Source organism: Lynx rufus, unplaced genomic scaffold (assembly GCF_022079265.1).
Source record: "Lynx rufus isolate CCGP_SWC_20201006 ecotype Redwood Valley unplaced genomic scaffold, mLynRuf1.p SCAF_7, whole genome shotgun sequence".
NCBI lineage: Eukaryota > Metazoa > Chordata > Mammalia > Carnivora > Felidae > Lynx > Lynx rufus.
The window spans coordinates 53,271,290-53,281,552 of NW_025814889.1; the positions used below are offsets into that span (position 1 = coordinate 53,271,290).

Genomic DNA, 10,263 nt, shown 5'->3' on the forward strand with positions numbered 1-10,263 from the left:
ACTCACCAAATCATAAGAAAATATGCAGTTTATTCAGGAATTTATAGGAACTTCTTGATGTACCACAAATAAAAATAACTTCCAATAATGTCCCGAAAATATCTTGTAATTTCTCATCATTAGAAACTGGTGAAATAGGTCTGGTTTCACTTTTTTTTCTTTTGTCACCCAGGTGTTTCTTATTTTGTCCTGTTTGCACCTTGCTGCTTTAGTTTCAACATGGTCTAGTCGACATAGTCAGTCCTTGAATCAGAGCACATATTAATATTACAGGAAATTCTTAGGATATAATTGCTTAAAGATAAAATTTTCTTTCTTTTTCTTTTCTTTTTTTGCTTTATAAATAGTAGAGTTTTATACAAATATAAAGTTACACACCTTCAAAGCTATTACTTCAATAAAGACACTTATTCAATTAAACAGCTTTAAAAATTTTTTAACAGTGTGTAAATACATTCAGAAAATAATATGTTGGTTAAAAGACTCCAACGAAGTTTATAGAAACTACAACAGAATTTATAGCCTTCTACAAGAGCTTGTAGATTGTTACATATATTGTTTTAAGAAATACCACTAATATAAATGCATGGTTTGCAATATCCCCATTATAGCAAGGAAGATTCATCAAATAAAAAGCCTTTTAGGCATTTATTATGCCAACTATTTAAATGATTATTCTTACTATGACGTAAGAATAATACTCTTTTAGTGATAAAAAATAGATTTCATTAGGCCAAGGACCACCGAAGAGCTTCCGGAAAGTTCCAAAGTAAGATCTGGCCATCCCTTTCAAAAAATAAATAGAACAGTAGCAATCTCTAGGTATCCCCTAAACATAAATTATGAAAATCCCATTCCAAATTAGTTGGGCATTAAGTACATGACTTACTACGAATAAAAATAAGCAAAATTTACAAACTATTTAACCACTGGCTCAATTTGGGTTTTTACCTGTGAGTACCTAAAATAAGAAGTTTCAACACAAAGAATATATTAAGCTGTAAAATTACAATTATTTCTAACTTATGCATAAACCAACTTCTCACTCTTAATCACAGAAGCAAAACTTTCTTCTGACAATAATCTACAGAAATAATATGTATACACCTAGAGTTCTAAGACAGACTAAGAACATTCTGTATTCTGTGGATCAAAACGCAAAGCTCTCCATTACATATGTACATGAGTGCACTTTCATTAATTTGGGTTATATGGACATTACATGACTATGTGCATACATATATAGACATGAACTAATTTTGACAAGGTTTTTAACAATACCATACTTTCAAGTCCCAATGCTAGAAAGAAAATAAAAACTTAACGTGAAAACTACCTTTTCACTTTTTTTAATGTTGATTTCTTTCTTTAAAAAAAATTTTTTTTAACGTTTATTTATTATTGAGAGACAGAGAGAGACAGAGCATGAGCATGGGAGGGGCAGAGAGAGGGGGAGACACAGAATCCAAAGCAGGCTCCAGGCTCTGAGCTGTCAGCACAGAGCCTGATACGGGGCTTGAACTCACAAACCGCGAGACCATGACCTGAGCCGAAGTTGGATGCCCAACCGACTGAGCCACCCAGGCGCCCCAATGTTGATTTATTTCTGAGAGAGAGAGTGTGAATAGGGGGTGGGGGGGTGGGTAGAAAGTGAGGAAGACACAGAATCCAAAGCAGGCTCCAGGCTCTGAGCTGTCAGCACAGAGCCCAATGTGGGGCTCAAACTCACAGACTGTGAGGTCATGACCTGAGCTGAAGTCCCACGCTTAACTGACCGAGTCACCCAGGCGACCCACCTTTCCACTTTTTAAAGTAAAATTTAAACTGGAAAAACAACCTCAGCACTCCTCTTTGCAACATGTACTGAGTTCTAAAATTTTCAGAGTCAAGAATCTCTTTAGTTTGCTGGCAGTGTAACAGAACACTGGAGCTTTCTCTTACTCTCTTCAGGAAGTCTGATTATCTCCAGTGTTATGTCTTAAAAACTACTTTCTGAGATAAGATGGTTAAATTCTTTCTGCTGCCTGCTCTGCACCTGATGTGCATACAGGTTGGCACCTTGTAGCACCACGCCGTGATAACCACCGCCAACCATTTCACTCTGCAGAATATCACCCACAGCAATGGACAGGCAGTAAGTCCTAACCAGAAGATTCTTGACTCAGGAGTAACAATTTTACTCTTGTGAAGATGCCTTCCTGAACTCAAACACCCAATGGCTTTTTCCATGTTCATTGATGTGCTTCTACCAATGTAGACCAACCATGAGTTTACTGTGACATTCTTGACTGCCCAAAAGTCACATGAAAACAAGAAGATCATTGTCACCAAACAGGTGATAAAGCTGCTGCTGAACAATTCATAGAGAAGATAGACTACAGTTGCACTGACTTGAAAAAATAAATGAAAAAAATGATGTCACTGTGTGATTCTGGACTTTCTTTCTTTCTTTCTTTCTTTCTTTCTTTCTTTCTTTCTTTATCTGTCAGTTGTCTCCTCCTCTTCTGCGTCAAACAGAGAAACATCCTCAGTGTCATCATTACTGCCCTGGTGCAACATGGCAGCCCTCAGTGGTCAAATTTTCAAGGTGGAGTCTTAATAATCTGTATTTAAATGCATCCGCTACTCAAAAATAGCCAGATTTCTTTCCTGGGAACTATTACAGTTCTTTTCCAGTTGATATTTCTAGTTCTGTTGTCTTTGTTCACTAAAGAAGGGATAGGTTTCATATTATTGTATTGTTATAATTTATTTAAAGATATTTAAACATTCATAGTGTGCTATATAAAGTATATTATCTATCTCTTAAAGTTAGCTAAATAGTATTTAAAATACCTATTCAGGAATGTACACTGCTATTAAACTAGATTGGAAGGTTCTAATCCAGTGGTCCTCGACTTTATCTGTAAATTGGAATCACCTAGGGAGGTTTGAAAAACACTGATGATTACATCCCACCCCCTAAAACTCTGATGTTATGGGTCTGGCATGTGGTCTGGGCATTGGGATTTAAAAACTCTCCAGAAGTGATTCTAACATATTGTTATAGTTGAGGACCACTGCTCTAACTAGACCCCAATATGCACAGGTTGCTAAGCTACAACTACTTTTACCTGAGGTCAGCTGTAGAGTATTTATAAGTTAGCATATAGCTTTCTTTTTCACTGATGAAATGAGTGGTATTCAAGACAAGTTGAGTGGCTAGAAATACATAGTTATCTCAGCCTCACTCAAACAGGACCTAAGAATCAGGCCAGAGCTGCCTATACTCTGATTCTAAACTCCATCAACCTCACGTCCCAAGATCTTTGGGAAGATTCTGTTACCTGATCCAACCAGAATAATAGTTGACTTCTTCTGCCAGAGCCTATTTCTACCTAAACCTCTATGCAAAGTGCTTGTTATCAAAGTGCCAAAAAAGACAGAGGGCTGGGACTTCATTGAACATACAGAACAGTTTGTATGATTGTATTCATGGTCGCTTGCTAATAGATGTTGGTATGTGTTACCAGATTCAGTCTAATACCTGCTTTCATTATAACACACCTCCCAGAGGTGAGATAGCTGGGGAAAGGCACCCATAGCTCTCACCTGTAACCATTGGAGATTACAGATATGTACCCCCCAAAACCCTAATGGCTGTAAACAAGCAAATTAATTTAGGACAGTTTGCAATATGTGCATCCTTCTGATGGGACTATTTTCCAGGTCGACTTCCATGTACAACAGAATTCCTCATAAGCAGTGGGGCACCATTAAACTGGAACTTCTCATACAGGATATTAAAATCTACTTTGGCAGAGCTTTTGAAATAGGTCATTTGGACTCTATTCTTATGTTACCCAATAATATGACAATTACTAGGAAAAGTGTCTTATAAATCTAACATCTAATCCTAGCTCTTCTATTTTGTCTACATGAATTTATTAAAATATCATCTCCATAGAGTGAAATGCATACATTTAAAGGTACAGTTCAACCAGTATTTAAAAACAGAATATATCTGTGTAACCCACATTCCTAATCAAGATATAGGCCGTTTCTATCACTCCAATGGGGTACTCATGCCCCTTTCTGTTTATTAAGCCTCCCTTCCTACCACACCAAGCAATTTGATTAGTTTTACCTAATCTAGTACTTTCTTTCAGTGGAATCCTACAACACAAATTCTTTTGTGTCTGGTTCCTTCTCCTCAACATAATGTTTTTGCGATTCATCCCATGTTCTTTTTTATTGTTGAGAAATATGCCATAAATACCACAGTTTGTTTATCTGTTCTCCTGCTGATGGACACTGAACTGTTTTCAGTTTTGGGCTATTATGACTAAAACTGATGTAAACATTCTTTATACAAGCCTTTCCGAGGGCATATGTTTTCATTTCTCTTGAATAAATATCTATGAGTGGAACTGATGTGTCAGAGGGTGAATGTGTGATTCTATCATTTAAACTTCCACTAGCAATGTATGGGAGTACTGGTTGCTCCCCATCCTCATTGATATTTGTATTCCCTCTTATTCATTTTAGCCATTTTAATGGATGTTGTCATTGTGGTTTTAATTTACATTTCCTTGATGACTACTAGTGTTGAACCCTTTTTTACATGCTTATTGGACATTTGTTTATCTTCCTTCATGAGATGACTTTTGCCTATTTTTAAATTGGGTTGTCTACCATTTTGTTGTGAATTTTAGAAGTCATTAACGTATTTTGAATTCAAATCTTTTGTCATTTGTATGAGTTGTGAATGTTTCTCCCAATCTGTGGCTTGCTTATTTCTTTTTTTTCCAAGTTTCATTGGCATTTTTATTTTATTTTATTTATTTTATTTTATTTTATTATTTTTTAAAATTCTTTTTTTAATGTTTATTTTGAGAGAGCACACTCATATGGGAGGGGCAGAGAGAAGGAGACAGGAGTTTCACAGAAGGCTCCGTGCTGACAGCAGGGAGCCCTGTGTGGGCTCGAATTCATGAATGCAAGATCATGGCCTGAGCCATGTCAGAGGCTTATCAGACTGAGCTACCCAGGTGTCCCAGAATTTTAATTTTAATTGCCATTGGATCTATAGTTTAGGAAGAATTCCTATCTTGAACATATTGAGTCTTTTTATCCCGTAATGTATCTCTCCTTTTAGATCATGTTTTTGTTGTTTTGTTTTGTTTTTACTCAAGTATAGTTTACATACAATATACTATTCATTTCAGGTGTATATCATAGTGATTCAATATTTTTTTTAAGTTTGTTTTTATTTATTTTGAGAGAGAGAGAGCCAGCAGGGGAGGGGCAGAGAGAGAGAGAGAGAGACAGAATCCCCAGCAGGCTCTGCAATCAGCATAGAGCTTGATGTGGGGCTCAAACTCATGAACTATGAGAACATGACAAAGTCAAGAGTCAGTCGCTTAACTGAGACAGTGAGGTGTCCCGTGATTCAATATTTTATACATTATGGAATGATCCCTGTGATAAGTCTATTTTCTTTTTTTTCCCAAAATTTTATTTAAATTCCAGTTAGTTAACATGCAGTGTAATATTAGTTTCAGGTGATTCATCACTTTTGTACAGTACCCAGTGCTCATCACAGTGCCCTCCTTAATCCCCATCACTCACTTCACCCATCCCCCTTCCCACCTCCCCTCTGGCAACTTTCAGTTTCTTCTCTGTAGTTCAGAGTCTGTTTTCTGTTTTGCCTCTCTTTGTTAAAATCTGTTTTCTTAATAGTATTTTTTTGATTAAAACAAATTTTCAGTTTTGATAACTAAATTTTAGCAATTTTTTTCTTTTATAGGTAGTGCTTTCTGTGTCTTATCTAAGAAATCTTTCCCTCTCAAGGTTGAAAGATATTCTCCTATATTTCTTCCAGAGTTTTTTTAAAAATAATTTTTAAGTTTATTTATTTATTTTGAGAGACAGAGAGAGACAACACAAGTGGGGGGTCGGGCGGGGGGGGACAGAGACCGAGAGGGAGAAAGAGAATCCCAAGCAGGCTCTGCATGGCCAGCATGGAGCGCTACATGGAGCTTGAACCTACAGACTGTGAGTTCATGACCTGAGCCAAAATCAAGAGTCTGTGGCCCAACCGACTGAGCCACCCAGGCATTCCTCTTCCAGAGTGTTTTAATTTTAGATTCTACCTTTGGCTCTATGAGCCCATCTTGAAATAATTTTTGCATGTCAACTTTCATTTTCCCATTGTGTTAGTTTGATGCTCTTGTTAAAAATTACTTGACAGTGAGGGGTCCCTGGGTGGCTCAGTTGGTTGGGCATCTGACTTTGGCTCAGGTCATGATCTCACAGTTCGTGGGTTCAATCCCTGCATCCGGCTCTGTGCTGACAGCTCAGAGCCTGGAGCCTTCTTCGGGATTCTGTGTCTCCCTCTCTCTCTGTCCCTCACTGCTTGCACTCTGTCTCTCTCTTAAAAATAAATAAACATTATTTTATTTGCAGGCGCAGGATGGGGCGGAGCAGCGGGAGCCGCGGAGCTGGGGAGCCGGAGCCCCGGGTCCCAGCGACCAGAGCTGGCTTCCCCCGCGGCGTCCCGAGGACCCGGCGTCGGTCTCCTCCAGCCCCCCGCGAGGCTGGAGAGTGGATGCAGAGAGGGGTGGGTTGGGGGCAGCGTCGGAATTCCGAGGACAGAAGGCAGAGGCCGTCCCCAATCCGGATTATTGGAGGGGAGAGAGACCCCCAGTTTGGGGAGGGGGAGAGCTGGGGGTTGAGCGCCCCACCCTCAGCGGCCACTGCCCTCAGCCGAAGGGTATCTCTCGGCTCTCCCCTCCTACCGAGACGATTCGAACGACCAAGGCCAGGGACCCCTGTCCTTCAGCCTCTGCACCCCCTCACCTCGCTCTGGGGCTGGCCCAGGGAGGAGACCCTGCTCGCCTCCCGCTCCTGCCCTGGAGAGGGACTGTCCTTTCACGCCCCAGAGTGAGGGGCCCAGGCCCCAGGCTGCCTGTGCCCCGCTGCCAGGGCAGGGTCCCTCTGTTGAGGAGGAAGGGCCTGGCCAGTCGCAGCTTCTTTCCTCCTGAGCTCCCCGTCTCTGTCGCTGCACCCTGCAACTCCCACCCCTCCATATTTATTTCCCTGGCCCCCTGCCAGCCCCTCCATCTTGTTCTCTGGGATTCAGGCCTCCCTTCCGGACATGGAGAGTAACCTGTCTGGCCTGGTGCCTGCCGCCGTGACCCTGGGGCTGAATGCGGCCTACACCACCCTGTACGCCCTACTCTTCTTTTCTGTCTATGCCCAACTCTGGCTGGTGCTTCTATATGGGCACAAGCATCTCAGCTATCAGACGGTGTTCCTGGCACTCTGTTTGCTCTGGGCTGCCTTGCGCACCACCGTCTTCTCCTTCTACTTCCGAGATACCTCCCCGAGCCAACCGCCTGGGACCCCTGCCCTTTTGGCTTCGCTACTGCTGCCCTGTCTGCCTACAGTTCTTCACGCTGACACTTATGAACCTCTACTTCGCCCAGGTTGTGTTCAAGGCCAAGGCCAAGCGCCGGCCGGAGATGAGCCGAGGCTTGCTGGCCGTCCGGGGGGCCTTCGCGGGGGCCTCGCTGCTCTTTCTGCTGGTGAATGTGCTGTGTGCTGTGCTGTCCCGCCGGCGCCGGGCACAGCCCTGGGCCCTCCTGCTGGTGCGAGTCCTGGTGAGTGACTGCCTCTTTGTCATCTGCGCGCTGTCTCTTGCTGCCTGCCTCTGCCTTGTCGCCCGGCGGGGGGCCCTCCACCAGCATCTACCTGGAGGCCAAGGGGACCCGTGTGTGCCAGGCGGCTGCAATGGGTGGCGCCATGGTCCTGCTCTATGCCAGCCGGGCCTGCTACAACCTGGCAGCCCTGGCCTTGACCCCCGGCGCCGGCTGGATGCCTTCGATTACGACTGGAACAATGTCTCTGACCAGGCGGACCTGGTGAACGACCTGGGGAACAAAGGCTACCTGGTGTTTGGCCTCATCCTCTGTGTGTGGGAGTTGCTGCCCACCGCCCTGCTGGTGGGCTTCTTCCGGGTGCACCGGCCCCCGCAGGACCTGGTCTTTGGCTCCCGTTCCGACTTCTTCGACCGGGCAGGGCACTGTGAGGATGAGGGCTGTTCCTGGGAGCGTGGCCAGAGCGAGAGCACCAGCATGTCAGGCAGCCTAGGCTCCGGCAGCTGGTACGGCGCCATCGGGCGGGAGCCAGCCTGGTGCGGGGGCAGCCAGACATGGACCACTCATCTGCTCTTCTCCCAGGTGCTGGGACCAGGTGGCCACCACCACAGTCTCTACTCCACCCCGCAGATGTGATCCCCTTTTGTCCTCCCCCCAGAACACCCAGACCCCAGTCCTCCCATCCCAGGCCCCGCCACACCCCCTGTGCCAAGTTCACCTGCCGCTTCTTGCCCAGGATCATGGGAGGCTGTGGCTGCCTCTTCCCCTGGCCAGCTCTTTGCTACTCTTGTCGTAGTGAGCTTGTGCTGTCCCCTAGGATGGGGGGCATGGCCCTGGCTGCCAGATGCCCTACAGCACCTTGGTATGACCTGCCGCCTCTGCTTCTGCACTGGAGCCAGCTACTTCTCCTGCACCTGCCGCTCAATAAGCAGTGTCTGTGCCCCTCAAAAAAAAAATAAACATTAAAATTTTTTTTTTTAATTATTTGACAGTGTATGTTGTGCTAGCCCTTCTCTTTTGAGAAACAAATTTAATAGTCGTGAACTAAAACAAGAATGTGCAATTAAGTAGTAAATTGTGTGCTATAGATTCTCAACAATAAACGTTTTTTTTTTTTTTCTTTTTGGTTAACATAGCAGCAAACATCCTGTCATACTTTCTTCAATTTTTCATTAAAAAGTTCAAGAAATATCATGAAAACACATAAAATGGCAACAAAAATAGAAAATAAAACAAAAGTTAAATGCCAAAATTTAGATATTATATATTAATTGAAGAAGTAAACAAAATAGTTTGTTGTGTTGTTAATCTTTTTCCATTTATTATACTGGGCACTTGGTAGTGACACTTTCATTCTAGAGATTCATGTACTTTCGTTATAGAAAATTTTCTTGTATTATTTTTTGATAATTTCTCACCAGCAACATTTTATCTGGTCTCCTTCTGAGTGAGTCTATTAGTTGTATGAAATATCTCTTAGAGTAATCTTCTTCATTATATTCTCTCTTCTATTACCTATCTAATTGGTTTTTTGTTTTACTTTACAATATTTCCACAAGATTATTACCTAAATCTTTGATTTTTATATTGCAAAAATCCTACTTTAGAACTTTAAGAGCTCTTTTTCAAAATGTTCCTCTTTAAAATCATGTCCATTTCCTATCTCATTGATACAGTAGCTTCTTTGATTCCTCTGACATGTTATGATTATTACCTGCACTGCCTGTTACCTTCATTATCCATTTCTTCCTGCTATTTTATTTCCTGTTTGTTCATTTTCCGAACTATATTTTATGTTAAATTTGCCCCTCAAATATTCAGTCATCCCAGGCTGTCCATTAATTTTCATGAGGAGCTGAAAAGCTACTTGGAGGGTCTTTGGGTAGGAGTAGGCTTGTGCACTGGTAGCCTTCATTCTGAGGGTAGTCAGAGGGCTAGTTAGCTTTGTCATTAGAGGATCCCAAATGTTAGTAGCTGTAGGTCTTTATCTCTTTATTTTCTCTAGAAGAGGTTCTTGCAGTCATCTGCCTGGAGACATCAGCCTAGCTGCAGCCATTCTGGAGATAGTGGGAAGGGTTGGGGGAGTGATCCAGTGGTTCAGTATGAAGACCTAATCACCTGTTTCCGGAATGGCTTTTCCCACAGTCCCTTCTCTATGCCTCGAGTGTAGGTGCCCCAATCATTGGGTTGTCCATAGAGCAAACCTTTGGTCTTTTGCTTTTCTTCTAGACATTTTACATTTTTGCCTGTGGATCTAACTGCTTCTTATAAGGATTTTTGAAAAATCACCCTGCTTTATGCTATTTGCTTTTTCTTCCTATGCTATCTAATTTTTGAGACCTTCTGAATTGTCGCTTGCATTGTTGTTCTGAGGTTCTGCAGGGACAATCATTTGGCTTTTCATTAGTTTCCACGTTTTATAGTCACTTAGGTTTGACTCTTCCTTGCTAAGCCATCTTTATATAAATAGTTTTATTATTCATGTCTCCTTTGCACTGAAGATGGAATTGGTTTTATGTTTTTCATTCTCCTCATTATTTGGGGGTAATTCTTTGAAAGGAAAAAAATGTCATCACTCTTCATTTTGAAACTACACATATAATTGAGTTTAAAAAAGAAAAAA

General features: G+C 42.3%; 2 pseudogenes; one reads left to right on the forward strand and one right to left on the reverse strand.

Annotated features, from left to right (window-relative positions):
- Positions 1-1,946: 1,946 nt before the first annotated feature.
- On the reverse strand, positions 1,947-2,559 carry LOC124502500 (Golgi apparatus membrane protein TVP23 homolog B-like; annotated as a pseudogene).
- Positions 2,560-7,129: 4,570 nt separating this feature from the next.
- On the forward strand, positions 7,130-9,810 carry LOC124501863 (integral membrane protein GPR137-like; annotated as a pseudogene).
- The last annotated feature ends 453 nt before the right edge of the window (positions 9,811-10,263 follow it).